The 15602-nt window shown below is 42.4% G+C and overlaps 1 protein-coding gene across 3 annotated transcripts in view; it reads right to left on the bottom strand.

The window, feature by feature from the left end:
- Window positions 1–15602, bottom strand: part of CSMD1 (CUB and Sushi multiple domains 1) — a 1334105-nt gene that overhangs the window by 415206 nt on the left and 903297 nt on the right. The gene's annotated exons all lie outside the window — the stretch shown is intronic.

Raw genomic sequence — 15602 nt, 5'->3', positions numbered from 1 at the left:
TCAGAGCTCTCTCAGCCCCCCCCCACCCCTACCTCACAGGGTGTTCTGTTGTGGGGAGAAGAGAAGGCAATTGTAAACCACTTTGAGACTCTTTCGGGCAGTGAAAAGTGGGGTATAAAAACCAACTCTTCTTCTTTCCAAAGTTATTTAAGGCATAGAAAACTGAGCAGGCAGGGCTTTCTAAAGAACAGAAGAAATGACAGCTTTGAAACAGGATACAGTGAACAGGATTTTCAGATTTAGAGTAATCCTGGAGAAACAAACAGCATATCTGCAGTGGACTATTTTCTGGTCTTTTATCTAAACACCTCACTGCAACATTTCTGCTGCTCATGTTTCTTGGGTTTCTTTCTATCAAAACCTTTGTTCCTGGATTCTGTCTTCCCTCCCTGCTTGAATTATGATGACAGCAGATCTCTTTATAAAGTCCAGATCAACCTTAACAGTAATTTACTGCTTAACTTATCAGGATTAGAAAATAATAGAAGCATAAAAGGGAGCAACTGATAACTTTCATTGCCCATAATGTTTGAATTAAATTTTAAATTTAAATTAAACCAAATTAAATATAAAAGTGACTCCTAAAACTGATGGCAGTAAAGCACTGACATTCGAAATCAATATTTCTATCTCCCATGGACATCTGAAATGGTGTGCCACTGTAGGATCTTCTGAACTCTTCCCAACCGTCTTCAGCGCCCAAGTAAGCTCATTACTGTGGACTACAAACAAGGATGGCCCTGAGTTACCAGAGGCCTGCACCATTGCAAACTCGGTGGGCAGGGGCCAGAGGAGAGTGAGCACACGGCCAGCCTCTGGAAGCCCTCTGGCGTCCAGAAAGGGCATCAGGTGCTGCTGAACTGCCCCTGTGCCAGCAGAAGGGGAGGGAAAGTGGAGGCTTTCAACTGGACATGCAACTGGTATTTAAAGGGCTGGCTGGTGGCAATGCACTCTTCCCACTCAGCTTGCTGTGGGGAGCCACATGGCTCATATACAGCTAGAGAACATGCACACGCTGCTGGCTGTCACAGGTTGTTGTGGGGCCCAAGGAGCAGAGGGTACGGAGCAGGGTGTAAGGGCACAAGGCCTGCCTCGGTGGGGGCCACCTGGTGGCGCATGGTACCTGGTAGCAGGGGGTTGCTACTTAGAGGATTGCACCCACTGGTGATATTCCCAGATGGCCACAGCACTGGATTCTACCAGCTGGCCAAGTGTACACCTTGGCAGCAAGAAAGGCTTCTGAGTGTAAAAGGGAAGAGCAGTCCACTGACTGTCTAGAGCGAGGAGGGCTTGCCACAGCAGGAGCAGCCTGTGGGCTTGGCACCAATTTTACAGGGGCTGCCTCTCAGAGGCTTGCACCCAACAGCTGCTGTCCTACCCCGCCCCCGGCAAGATGGTTCCCACAGGGTGCTGTCTGCTGATTGTGTGCTCCTCTGCTGCAGAGAGGGCCCCTAGGAACAGAGGTCCCAAGCAGTCCATTGACCGCAAGAAGACAGCTCCCTCATGTTGTGCCCTGCTCATGTAAATAATAAACCTATGGCCTTTTTTTTTACCCCCATTTGATTCTGTCTGAGTGCTCTTTCAGTCCAAACCTGCCCACTTGCTATGCTATGTGTCTGTTACCAAAGAAAAGTACAAATCTGACAGATAAGAAAGTGAAAGGGGAAAGAAGAACTGACACAGATGCAATATGCACAGATTCCATTTACTAGCTTGTTCATGCCAACAATAATTTCTCACTAAGTAAGAGAGCATGAGGCAGATATCATTCATTTATTCATTCTTTTTTTCATTCATCCATTTATATTTCAGCTTTCTCACTGGGACTCAAAGCCAAAGTATGACAATACAATCAACAAGGTGAGATGCTCCAGAAAAAAATCATGGGGCTCATGGGAATTGTAGTCCATGAACATCTGGAGGACCACAGGTTGATTACCCCTGGTATAGACTATGATTGAGCACCCTATACATGTCTAAATGAACAGGACATCTCAAATTGGACCTCTTTCAAATCACAGGTACTCTTGAGACAGGTCCAACAGCGTGAACGGCTATTTGGGATTAAATTAAACCAAAGAACAAAATTATGTAAAGCTACCTTCTCTTCCCCCCACCTCCTCTTACAGCACTCCTTAGGTTCTGACATCTTTATTATAAAGAAGCACATCCATTTAAGGAAAAGCCAGTGACCCAACTTCCTATATTTCACAGCCTATATTTCACAGCAACACTTTCTATCAGGCTGCAACATTCCTCGTGATCAGGGTGTGAATATTTCATGCAACTCGGCAGGAGGTTGAGGGATGAAAGGTGCTGGTTGTAAGCAAGAGGCATAAGCATAATAATACAAGAGATTTATTTCCTTGGTCATCCTTTATGGGTCTTTGAAATACTGGACATTGGCCCCGATTTCTATTACCAAGCTACTGTGGATGTGTCTTCCATGATTTTTTCATGAGGAATCTAATTCTCCTTTCCCAACAGATACAATGTTATTACCTGTACTGATAAAGCTGTTATAGGCAACCGGTGTGAAACCATTCATCTACATGGCATTCTAAAGAGCAGCAAGCCACACTTAAATCTTCATTAACACTTTTGTCCATAGTTTAGCAACTTTACTGTTCAATAATTTTTGTTCCTACAAAAATTAATTATTATGTCAGGGTGAAAAAATACCAGTGACAAGCAGATTCTTATCAATTTCAGGTGGATTTTCATTAGTAAGCAGTAATGTGTATATTTTATCTGCCGTTTGACAGTATTTGTAATATTCCAGTTATTTTAATTGCATTGTTCCCTAAAAGAATGATCCAGAGGGTTTTTTTTCTCTCTATCCACTGGCACAAAAGACGCCACAAAATAATTATGTAGGTTTGGACTGTGCTGGACACTAGAATGATAATAAAACGCCATGGCTGAGAGTAATCACTCACAAAGCCTTCTCAACATATCCAAAATGTTAAATTAAAAATAAGATCTTGACAGGCAAATTAAATCAAAGCACACTAAAGAAATAAATGCCACATCACTAGAACAAAATAAACAACACGCCACTCACACACTTGTTAGGATGCTGTTGTTCACCGAGGATACAATACTATGGGACGATGAACACCTAAGGCTGATAAAATGGAATGTGGACAGTGCAAGAAATCCATTTGTAATGTTCAGCAGTCTGTTTCATGTCTTTAATCAGTTTCAGGGTCCAAGAATGTGGTGCGGTTCCAGCCCAATTTTTCCTCATAACTGGATTAGCTGTGGAGAGGATTCCTATGAAGGACCCAGGTCTTGTGTTCTGCTCCTTGTTTCTCATGAATAAAGTTACTCTGTTTTAATTAAGAGACACTGTTTCCACATTCCTGAATGTCTGCAAAATCTTATGGCATTCCTTTGAACGGGGTTTGCAGAAAGGTCTTATTAAACGGATTTCTAAGAAAAGGCTTCCTAACGAAGAAGAATGAACAGCAAGCCAAAATACAAGTTGAGAGAAGATTCAAATGAATAGCAGTGTTGATCTGAAGTAGCACAATAAAATCAGAGTCCAGTAGCACCTTTAAGACCAACAAAGATTTATTAAGGCATCAGCTTTTGAGTGCTCAGTCTGAGGAAGAGTGCTTGCACTCGAAAGCTCACGCCCGGAATAAATCATTGTTGGTCATAAAGGTGCGACTGGACTCTGATTTTATAGTTGAGAGAAGTTTCTGTTGCCATTCTGTGAAACATATAAACACAGTGACAGATGTATCAAGTGCAATGGGACATGAATGCACAGAGTATAAAGGGTCAAAACGTTATAACTTTATGTTATTTTAAGGTCTGAAGACTTAGCATTGAACTATATGCTGTATGGAAACATGACCTTTTCTGATCAGAATTTTGGACTAAACTGAGATTTTGAGCACAGAAACAGAACTGCCTTTTGCCTTCCAGGGTTACAGATGCATATTTCTAAAAATACTGGGGAATCTGTGTGGGGAATAGTGGTTTCAGAGGTCTATAAGATTGGAGAAGGGGCCATTCTGCACTTCTAAAAATTTAGCATTAAGCAACCAAAATTGCTTAACGCTATTAAAAAACGCACCCTCGCCATTTCTAACCCCCTCGCTCACCTCCCGCTTTCTCTCGCTTCCTGGCACTCTGCATGGCTGAATAAAATGGCTGCAGAGAGGGACTCGCAATACCAGTGAGTATCCCCCTGCCTGTCAATCATGGCAGCCAGCTAATAAGCTTTCTCCAAGTTTTAAGGGGAAAGCAATCTTTTTTTTTAAAGTAAAACTTCTCCATTGCTATGCCTATGCATATAATCATTGGAGGGGGGGAGTGTAGAGAGGCATGTTTTGTGTGTTAACTGGTGGGGAAAAGTTTGTTGCTTTGCATTGGCGATTTAACATGTATTCGTTTCTGCAAGCAGTATGTTTTAAGAAAGAGAGGGAAATGGAAGGAAGGAGGGAGAGACTTTGAAGCACAGGCCATAGGAAACAGGCAGTAGAGGGGCAATCTGCAGAAGTTATGAGAATGGGGTTCCCCTGGTGAAGGAGCCCTTGAAAATCTGCACAGAGCCAGCATTATACACAGAGACAGGAGGCCAGCATGACAGCCTCCTCGGGAGCAGGGGGCTGGAGGGGGGGGGGTGCAGCCACAGACAGGGATGTCAGAAATAACCCGGGTGGCCGGGGAGGTGACAGTTAACTTCAACAGGATTCTAATTAATTCGGCCAAGCTGTCTCCATTGCCAGCGGTAAACTCGGACTACCCTACCATCCCCTCCACCAAACACAGAGGCACTCTTCAAGCCACCCCAGCAGCACAAACACTTCGCACACACACTTTGCAGTCAACACAAACATGTCTTCACTCATTGTGAGCGGCCGGAGGGGAGCTTGAACTCCTCATGCACCCCTCGGGCTCCCAGTCCTTCCATCCTTCGCACGGAGCTGGGGCCAGCAAGCTGGGAGAATTAATCAGCGCCTCCGATTCAGCATGGCTGCAATAGGAGACCCCTTCCGAGCTTCAGCGCTGCTTTCTCTCACACATTCTTAAAGCAACAGCAGCCGCTTAAAGTAGCAGCAGCACGCTCGCTGCCCACAGCCGCTCTTGCTCCAGCCTAGACAGCCCACTCCCTTCTTTCACTCGCTCTCCTTCTCCTCTAGCTCCAAGCTTGCTACTCACTCATTGTACCACCCCAGCTGCTGTGTTTGCACCATTCATTCTCCTCTGGGCTGTCTAAAAACAAGCCCACCAACAGGGATATAGCAGACTGCAAGGCAAGGGGAAGAGCTTCAGAAAAAAAGATAAATGAAAATACGCCTCCGTGGGAGAAGGGAGAGGAAGACGCGATCAAGGGCGGGCACTGGAGACAGAGATCGCACCGCTTTGGCCACATTGGTTATGCATATATCCCACTAGCGCTAGATGACTGGGTGAATCCACTTTTTGGGATTCCCTGACTATCGCTTTACAATGGAGGAATAGCTGCCAGTTTGCTGCTGGGATGCTGGATGCAGATGACGTTGTGTAAAACGTAGAAAAAGAAGAAGAGTTGGTTCTTATATGGTGCTTTTCTCTACCCAAAGGAGACTCAAAGCGGCTTACATTCACCTTCCCTTTCCTCTCTCAACAACAGACACCCTGTGAGGTGGGTGAGGCTGAGAGAGCCCTGATATCACTGCTCGGTCTGAACAGCTTTATCAGTGCCGTGATGAGCCCAAGGTCACCCAGCTGGCTGCATGTGGGGGAGTGCAGAATTGAACGCGGCATGCCAGATTATAATTCCGCACTCCTAACCACGACACCAAACTGGCTGCATAAGGTTAGGATTTCACATTTTAACTTGAGTCAAGAATGGCCTCTCCTCTCTGGCCCTTCCTAAATTCCAGTTCACAGTTATTAGTAAACTAGCTTCCAAGGCCATTCATAAGAACTGGCTGCACCCTGATTGGCCCTGGAGAGGCCAGACTGTTTGTCCCCCAAGGCTGTTTCATAACTATTAAGAGGCACAAAATAGATAAGATTGTTCTTTTAAATAAAATAAAACTCTTTGGGATCATTTGGGTGCCTGAATGTGTGTTTATAACAAGTAATTTGTCCCATATATGTATGCATGGTTCTTACGGAACATATCCATAACATCGTCATCCAGGTCTGTGAAAGAGAAAAATTGGGACACGCTGAGAAAGTTTTTAAAATGCTGACAGATAATAGGTTTCACTAGTAAAGAATGTCTCCTGTGTAACAAAACACAAACCTTGGGACAGGGGTGATGATTTGGTTATCTATGGAGTTCTGTGACCTCAGTTAGAGGAATGCAATATCAGGTTAGAATCCTTCAACATCATCAGTTACAAATTCTTATAGTTTCTTTTTGCAGCCTACAGCATCCTGCCCATGGTGTGAGGACAAGAAGCCATTGTGAAGGCAAAGAAGACTTATGGCACAGTTTCTGTGACACATTAAGGAACAGAAGGACTGCCTAGATAAAAAGGAAGGAGACTGAATTAAATAACTTTTGTTGTTGTTGTTAGGTGCAAAGTCATGTCCGACCCATTGTGACCCCATGGACAATGATCCTCCAGGCCTTCATGTCCTCTACCATTCCCCGGAGTCCATTTAAGCTTGCAGAATTAAATAACTAATCTATAGTTAATGGCAGTTACGAGACCACACATTTTCCCCTAAGTATTCAGCTTAATAATTAAGTTAAAGGAAACTGAAGTGACAAACTTTTCTTGTTAAGTAAGTAGATGAAAGAAATGAGAGAGCATTTTGCAGAATTGTGTCTCCTGATTCCCCCCTCCACTTTGCTGGAAGGAAGGAAGGAAGGAAGGAAGGAAGGAAGGAAGGAAGGAAGGAAGGAAGGAAGGAAGGAAGGAAGGAAGGAAGGAAGGAAGGAAGGAAGGAAGAAAGGAAGGAAGGAAGGAAGGAAGGAAGGAAGGAAACCAGCTAAGACTTTTACCAATTTTTCAAGAACACTACAGGAAATATTCTGATTTCAGATTTTCAATTTTGTGTGTGTGTGTAAACTTAAATATGGAATCTGGAATAATTCAAGATCCATATACTCAAGATCTAGCTCACTTAAAAAAAACTAAATAAAAGTGAGTCCAGTAGCATCTTTGACCAACAAAGATTTATTCAAGGCATGAGTTTTCAAGTGCACTCTTCCTCAGACTATGAACTACCATCATGACAGTGAGAATATAAAGCAAAAATTAATTCTGTTAAATTAGTCAACTGTGTCACACATCCAAATACAGCCATGTGATAATTCTTTGCCAAAACAGCCAATCAGTCCCCTCAAATTCAGTTATAGTTCACAAAAACATAGGAGAAATATAATTGTCTGTTTCGCCTATATATCCCCATATAACTTCCACAGGCCAGGGTGGATTCTGGACAGGATCACTTGAACATGAAATTGGGGTCACTGTGGGTGGGTGGGTAGTTCCTGCATTGTGCAGGGGGGTTGGACTACATTACCCTAGAAATCTCTTCCAATTCTATGATTCAGGGCTATCAAGAAACCCCAGGGTTTCACAAAAACCTTATTGAGAAAGCATGGTCTCTAAGACACAGAATGGAGTTTTGGCAGTAGCCACCATTACAGACCAGGCAATTGACAATTGGTGGTTATGGGCACTTTCTAGTACCTCCATTCTATACCCCACTGTTACCAGAAACAGTCACTGCTCCCGGCTGCAGTTCATCTGGAGGCAATACCACATCTCTCGTGTAAGCACCACCCTTGGATGCCTGCAGTCTTTTACTTTCCCTTCACATACTGCCACCACCTGCCAGTAATCCTCCAACGACAGGTCCTGCTGCTGAGCTTCCACAAAATCAAAATATTCCACCCATGTGTCTTTGAAGTCGGGTTCTCAGGCCCCCATAGGGTTGCAACCAGGGAGCTACATAACCTCGCCTTCCAGAGCCTCCTGGGACTCACTGCCACCAAGACTACCTGAGAGATTGACTTCTCTGTTGCATGGGCCTGGCTGTGCCTCCTGTGAACTTACTTTCTCCAAGGTCATTTTCCACACTAACTAAACAGGCTTGTTCCTGCTCCGCAGATGCCAGGGCCCTCCGTAGGAAGCAGCCAAACCCAGATATGTCATTCCTGAGGAGGACGTTATACGATAAAGTCTGCACCTGAGCTAGGTCCAAGGTGTGCTGGTCACCCAAATACTGTCCCTCAAGCTGCAACACCGGACTCAGTTCCCCATGCCCATGGAAGCATACAACCCACACCCACAAGTTGCATCCCATGGGTGCCAAAGCTGTTCTAATCATAGGGATAGAACTGCTGTCTAAAAGAGTGGTGCAGGCCCACTTACCAATTTGGAGTACCACCAGCAGCACTGTGGGTTTCGTAGGTGTTGCCAGGCTTGCAAGGTCTCCCCCCACTGCAAGTCGCATACCATCAGGAGACACTCCTTCCAGAAGTGTCCCTACTGTCCACACGTATGACACAGGCCCTCAGCAGCACTGGGGGGAAACATGGGTGTCGCTACCTCTCTCCCAGTCCCAGGGTTTCCACAGGTTCTGCCCTCCAGACCAAAGCCAGTATGACTGCTTTCAGGGTTGTATATGATGAGACACTGGCCCGGTCTAGGGCCTTAAGTGTAGCCTTAGCCTCCCCCACCAAATAGGGTCCTAATATATAGGGCCACTTGTCTCATGGCCACCGTCCTACCTCGGTGGTACATTTGAAGGCCTCTAAAAATGCTTTGATATTGTATTCCGGAGGCAGCTTTGTCAAAGCTAATGGCAGCAGACAGGGCAGCTGTCTCTGTTCCACCCCCTCTTCACCCCTGCTGGTCGGAGCTGCAAGCACTGAGTTGGACTGCTGGAACCATAGCATCAGGGCATTCTGGGATTCCTCCTGGTACTTGAACATAAGATCCATTAGTTGGGTCTGGTGGTAAGCAAGCCACTTCCTGAAAGCATCAAAGTCAATGCAAGGGATTTCCCCCTTCTCCCTTTGTTCCACTGCTATCTCCATATTGATGCCTGTGCTTTCTGTTGCTCAAGGGTTGGGCAAGGAGGCAGGGCAGATCAATTACAGACCTCCTTTCCACCCTGGGGTTGGTTTTGCAACTGTTGTGGGGGTGAGTATTGGTGCCACCCATGAATGCCAGCAAGCAGTGTCACCTCAATTATGTGACTGGGCAGGTGGGTTGGCTCAGGACATAATGGGCAAGCAAAGACATAAGGGGGGCCTGCCCCAAAAACTGAATCATTGAAAAAGTTAACTTTTATAACCCTTTTATTCCATTTCTCAGAGCCAGGGAAAAGGCTGACAATCAATATTTGTCCTTGTATACAGCACAAGACATCTTCCTTTTGTAGAACCAAGATTTCATTGTGTAACTCCTCTTCTCCAGGTTCCCCTTCTTACTAACTTAAACTGACTGCCTCCTTCCTGAATTGAAAGGGGCTAAATGTGAAGGGGCATGGGTAAAAATTGCTCTGAATTCATTTTATTGTATAGGCCTGATTTTGAATAGCAGAAATAATGTAGACTTTAAAGAGACCATATGATAAATTGTTTAGACTTAGATAGTCATAGCATTTATCTCACCTCATAGCGGTTCTGATGCTTGAAAAAGTGTATGTGTGGGAAATGTCCCCTTGTTCACATTACACCACAGGCTTTATTAGGACTGCATTTTAATAGATAATTTGTCTATAAAATGGTTTTGCTTTGACACATGGCTGCCGTAATATCTAGTTTAGCCCTAAATCCATGAAGTTAATGGGCTTAGAAGGGAAAGTTCTGATTAGGACTGCATTTATAATGATACATCGAATAATGGCAGCAAAAGAGAGATGAGTCATTTGGATTTCCAGGTCTCCGGTGATCATGAGAGAACTCCTGTTTTTCAAATGGCAGCACTCCTAATAGCAACCTGCTCTAGTTGCTGCTGCTCCTTCAGGAAATGGGAGGAACATATAAAAAGACTGTTGATCTCATATGCAATGCGATGTAATTTCGACCATTTCTGCAGTACATGTAGAGTTGAACCCTCCACTGATTATTCAATTTGGACCTAGTCATACAAGAGTTGTGCTTTTGCTTCAGGTTTCAGTTTGCTGCATTCACTTCTTCATTGCTTTGGGATTTCATAAGGACTTCCATCATGCCATTCTTCATTTTTAATTTTGTTTGTGTTGTGCATGCATGGTAACATCAATGGGCAATAACGCAACAAAACTGTCAAACCAACATGCATCTGCCATTTTCTGTACTGAAAAATGTTTTCCACTGTCTGAAGAAATGTTTTGAAAAAGATTTATATATATACACTATATTCAAACCCTGTTTGTTAGAACAGGCTTTGAAAGGCCTCCCCCCAGTGGCTTCCCCCTGGGCCGCGAAGCACAGCCGTGTGCTGTGCAACCTGGGGGAAGGCCTGCTCGCCCCCTCCCCATAGTCACCCATGTGGCCTTCCCCCGGGCTGTGCAGCACACCCCCAGCCTCAGTGAGGCCGCGGGTGTGCTGCGCGGCCTGGGGGAAGGCCTCCTTGCCCCTCCCCTCTTCTCCCTTTCCTTCCTCCCCAGCCGAGGCAGCTCCGCAGCTTCCTCACCAGCCACCGAGCGCAGCCGCCGGCTCTTAGAGTTTTAAGATATATAGAGTTTTAAGCAGTTATATATCTATATAGAGAGAGCAGAGCAGAGCAGAGCAAAGCAGAACAGCATATTATCCTATCAGCACAGAGGCACACATTGTGTCACACAACTTTGTGAGTGCCTAATTATATCCAGCAATTTTAAGTTTTTTAAAATACTAATCAAAGTCCCCTTCCCCACTCTGTCTTTCTACAATTCCTTCAGTTTTGTACATAAATAAAGTGTGTGTCTTTTGATTGTTAAAGAAATTATCTATGCAGAAGACAATGATGTTTTAATGATAGCTACACACATGCTTTGGTTTTGTTACAAGCTGCAAGTGGTGATTTCTTCACACATGCATTTATAAAATTGATAACTTCACAGCTAAATTTCTGCACAACACTTTGAAGGATATTTTAGCTCCTGCAGTGACAGAAGCTTATTTTGCAGCAACAAGTATAATTTACTAATCAGATTTATGAAGCAATTTCTGCAATTTAATAAAATAGTGATGCTTAATATTGTTATATAGGGATGTGTCTCATTGTTTAGAATACAAAAATATTTTAATACTTGGGAAGCCGTATTGTTATCATTTTTATGATGGAACAAAGTAGATCAGGATAATTATCCTTCTTTCATTAAAGCTTCATGCAACTGTGAAGTTTAATGTTCTTGCTCCCGCCCCCCCACTGGCAAAGGCTTCCTCAATATGGAATACAAAGTTCCCAATAAAAGAGATAGTAATGAGTGATGTGCTTTAACATGAAATAGAATAATAATAGAGGGAGTCATGTCTCAAGCCAGTAAATGGATCCTGGGAATCGTAGTTTGATAACACTGTGTCTATCGAAAAAGATCCACAGACTACTATTTCCAAGGTCTTTGGGGAAAAGCTGTAGTATACATTGAGGGTTCAGAGGTTTGAACATATAATGTAGAAATGCTCATTAGGAATGATGGTAAAGGCAATTAGGCTCCACCAAGTAAATTATGACGACTCAAGTGAAACAAGCTGAAATGCATTCACTGCAAAGTTAACTCCTATTGATTGTTTTTCAGGATCCTTTGCCTTCTGTGTAAATCTCCAAGTTCAAGAATTATACACATTTAATTAGATAATTATGTTTTAAAATTCCATCATAGAGTAATGTATTTTTACTGTTCCCTGTTAGCTGGAAATGAATGTGAGTAATCTGTCTTCCAAATTGAATATTGTTCTGTACAATTTATTTAATAACATTAAAATGGATTGTATATTATTAATATTATATATTATATTATATATTATGGATTATATATTTTAAAAGCAAAATAATAATTTAAAAATTATGCAAATTTATGTTTGACGGAGAGCAAAAAACTAAAGACTTGATCCACAACTGGCATTTGTTGGCATCCTGGCATCCACAACTGAATACATTATTTTATGGTTTAATCATGAAAGCTTATGTATATTCGTCTACTACAGATCAGATATGAGAAAACTTAACAGAAGATTTGAATGAGATTTACACTATTCGAGAATTGTCTCCTCCATGTGCAATTGGAACTTATTTCAGAAAAATGTAGGGCTATAGAAAGGAGGCAAATGGAAGAAAAGATGTCCCAATCCCAGTCACCAGGTCTCTGATTTATTTCAAAACTGCATTGAACACAATACTAAACACAATACTAAAGTGGCCAGGTGCAAGCTCTACATACTACCTTCCAACAAACTACATAGCACCTGAACAATCCAGTACGTAGGAAGGAAATTAATATTCCAGAGAAATAGATTGTAAATGAATTCAAAAAGTTCATTATAAAAGAAGAGGGGGGAAGGAAAAGGTGTGGTTGGTTAGACTTTCAACTTCAAAGCAATAGAGTTGATCTAAGTCATCGACATACATATTACTTAGTCTGTAGAAGATTCCTCATAGTTTGTACAGAGTTCCTTGCAGTAACAAGATTTTGAAGGATTCTCTAAACTCTATTTAACCTCCCATGGACCCTGCTACTGAAGACTGAACACAAGAAAGAATCCTAAATATTTATGGTCAGTGGAGTTAGATTTAAGCAACCTACTTCTTTAAGGTTAATTCCGCACAGTGGCAGCCAAGCTGCTGGTAGTGCATAGCTGCGTAGCTATGTGCTCTGCAGCTTTCTATGTCTCCACAGGGGACACATTTCAGCACCAGATCTGCTCCTTTGGTGCACACAGCCAAGGTGGAAAGGTTCTGCTGCGGGGGGGGGGGAGGGGAGGCCTTTTTCAAGAAGGTAGGATTGTGTGAGAAAGCAATTCCACTTTCTTGCAAAAAACAAAAAAAAATGCCTCGATCAGCCCCTGCTGCGCTGTGAAGTGCAGTGGAACCTAATGGACACTTTTCAGGCCCCTCCAGGCCATTGGGCCTTTCCATCTAAATGGGATTGCCGCTGGAGAGGCCCAGTTGGCTTCCAGGGCAGCTAAGGAAACTCAGAAACTATCTGTGTTCCCTTAACCCAGGCCAACGGTGACATAAAGTGTGTGAAGCCCAGAAGATGCCCACCCCAGTGGTGATGTCATATGGAACTGGGGATTAGCCCTGCTGCCACATGACTGTGCTACCGGCCTTTTCTGCCCACGCAGAATTGGCTTAAGAGTGGCAAACTGATTTTGCCAATCCCATGCAAATCCCTATCTCTGATGTCAGAATCTACAGTTATTAATGAAAAAATAAGTAAACAATAGTCCCACCCCTTAAACATCTAGTAAAAGCCTTGAACTTCCATGATAAATAGATGGTCTGGCCAAAATCAGCTTCTCCTTTGTACAAGAAAAGATTAGGTTACACAGTTCCGCATAAAACAGTTCTACAGGACTTGCAAAAGGGAGCTCCTCTGCCAGACATTTGGTTGAGGTCAACCGAAGTTAAACAATGTTGACTAGGCCCCCAAACCTCCATATGCTGACTAACCATCGGTCTTTCAGACTGTTTATTGTTAGAATGTTATTTTCTATTTATTACTATTCATGTTACTGTCACCTTAATTTGATATAGTCATGGAATTCAATGTACTGTTCTTTGTTTTTGTTCTATTTGAACCGCCCTGAGCCTTAGGGGAGGGTGGTATATAAACGTAATAAATAAATAGATAAACAAACAGTATAGTCTAACGTGGAATGGAAATGGCTGCATTATTTTGTTGTAAATCCCAAGGCTCTGAGATCTCAGATGTTCTAAGTGGCATTCTTGAGCCCTAGTAAAGTTTTAGGGTTTCTGTAACACATAATTACCATGCCGCATATGGTCACTGCTTAAGTGTTTACACCATTCCGAGTAGAAAAATAAAACACAACTGTTATTCTTTTCTGACTTACTTGCAATATTTTACTGCTATCATATTAAAGCTTTAAATATGCTACCATAGAATATGACTTTGGAATGGGAGGGACAGATTTACAAAAATACATCTAAATTGCCTTGAAATTGCAAGAAGTTGTCATTGGGTGCAAGGAAGGCACTATAAGTGCCAATGCACCATTAGAAGCTTGCACTAAACATCAAGACCCTTGTGGAGAGAAAAACAGAAATATGCATTATGGAGAATAATACATACTTCTAGGCAGAGAAACTAATAAGTTTCAAAGTCAAATGTCCAATAAAGAGCAAGTTATCTTATATCTCTGTATGTCATATTATTAATTATTTTGCCCAAATGGGTAATAGAAAAATAATGTCCACTTTTCACATATTTCTGTCTTGCATCCAACACTGAATCAGCAGGGTTATCCTGCCTGAGAATTAGCTGTTTTGGCTTCAGCTGCTGAGTAACGCAGCATGTGCCATCAATTCATCTAAATGTGTTACAGGAGATCAATATTGAATCTGTAAAGCCATTTGTTCTTTGACTCTGCATGGCAAAAAACATCACCTTAAAAATAACTCAATTTTCTCCATCTCTAAGGCTAAACAGAACATCAGCACTGCCAAAGTAAACATACTGCATACAAATCAGAACATTTAAGATATTTCTCTGTTTCCCAAATGAGGTTTGCTGATTATAGTAAATATGTGACTTTTATATTTAGATAAATCATTTTTAAAAGTGTTTTTATTTAAACATTTAACTGGAGGGAGGATAAATAAGCAGAAGGGAAAAGCCAACAAAAAAACGATATAACATAGTAAAATTAAGGCAGGGAAGTTCTAATATTAAGTACACATTAAATGTGTTTGTGCATATGTATGTATGGATGGATGTATTGTAAATATTTTATATCATTGCCTCAATAGGAGAAATAGAATTCTTGTGGCATCTACCCTTCATAGCTACTCTAGTACACCACAGACTTCACCCTCTGGAGCTGCCTTTTTCCTTCTGGGCACTGATTTTGGTACTGTGGACATTGGTCATTCTGAAAGAACTCCAAGCACCACCTTGAAGGTAGCAAGCCTAACTGATAGTTATGACGCCCAATGAGTAAACCACATCAATATTCATTCATTCATTCATTCATTCATTCATTCATTCATTCATTCATTCATTCATTCATTCATTCTACTTATTATTTCTGTATTTATTTATTGGATTTATATACCATTGCTTCCAGCAAGCTTGCGCCCGGTGGTTCACAGTCACATAACTTAAAAAATCCAGTTCCATAAAACCATGAACAATAACAGAAAAATCCTTAAAAAACAATTGCCGCAGCTAAAACTATGACCCCATAACTCTATAGATGGTGGTAAAAATTAAATTAGATTAAAACTCTTATCCCCACAGTGAACCACTGGAGTCGGTCTAGATACCGTGCCAGTTGTCAATGTTGGAGATGGTAGTAACAGGGGGTAGATCACCAAACAGCTCAGGGCACAGTCTAATAGCATGCCCAGGAACCTTAGGGGGGGACACGATCTAAAACCCTGGGACTACCACCTAACCTCAACCAAACACTTGGCGGAAGAGCTCTGTCTTGCAAGCACTGTGGAACTCAGAGAGTTCCCACTTGCCATATCCAAGTTCAA

The sequence above is a fragment of the Paroedura picta genome, chromosome 1, assembly GCF_049243985.1.
Source record: "Paroedura picta isolate Pp20150507F chromosome 1, Ppicta_v3.0, whole genome shotgun sequence".
In the NCBI taxonomy this organism is placed as follows: Eukaryota; Metazoa; Chordata; class Lepidosauria; order Squamata; family Gekkonidae; genus Paroedura; species Paroedura picta.
This window is presented reverse-complemented; position numbering and strand designations above follow the sequence as displayed.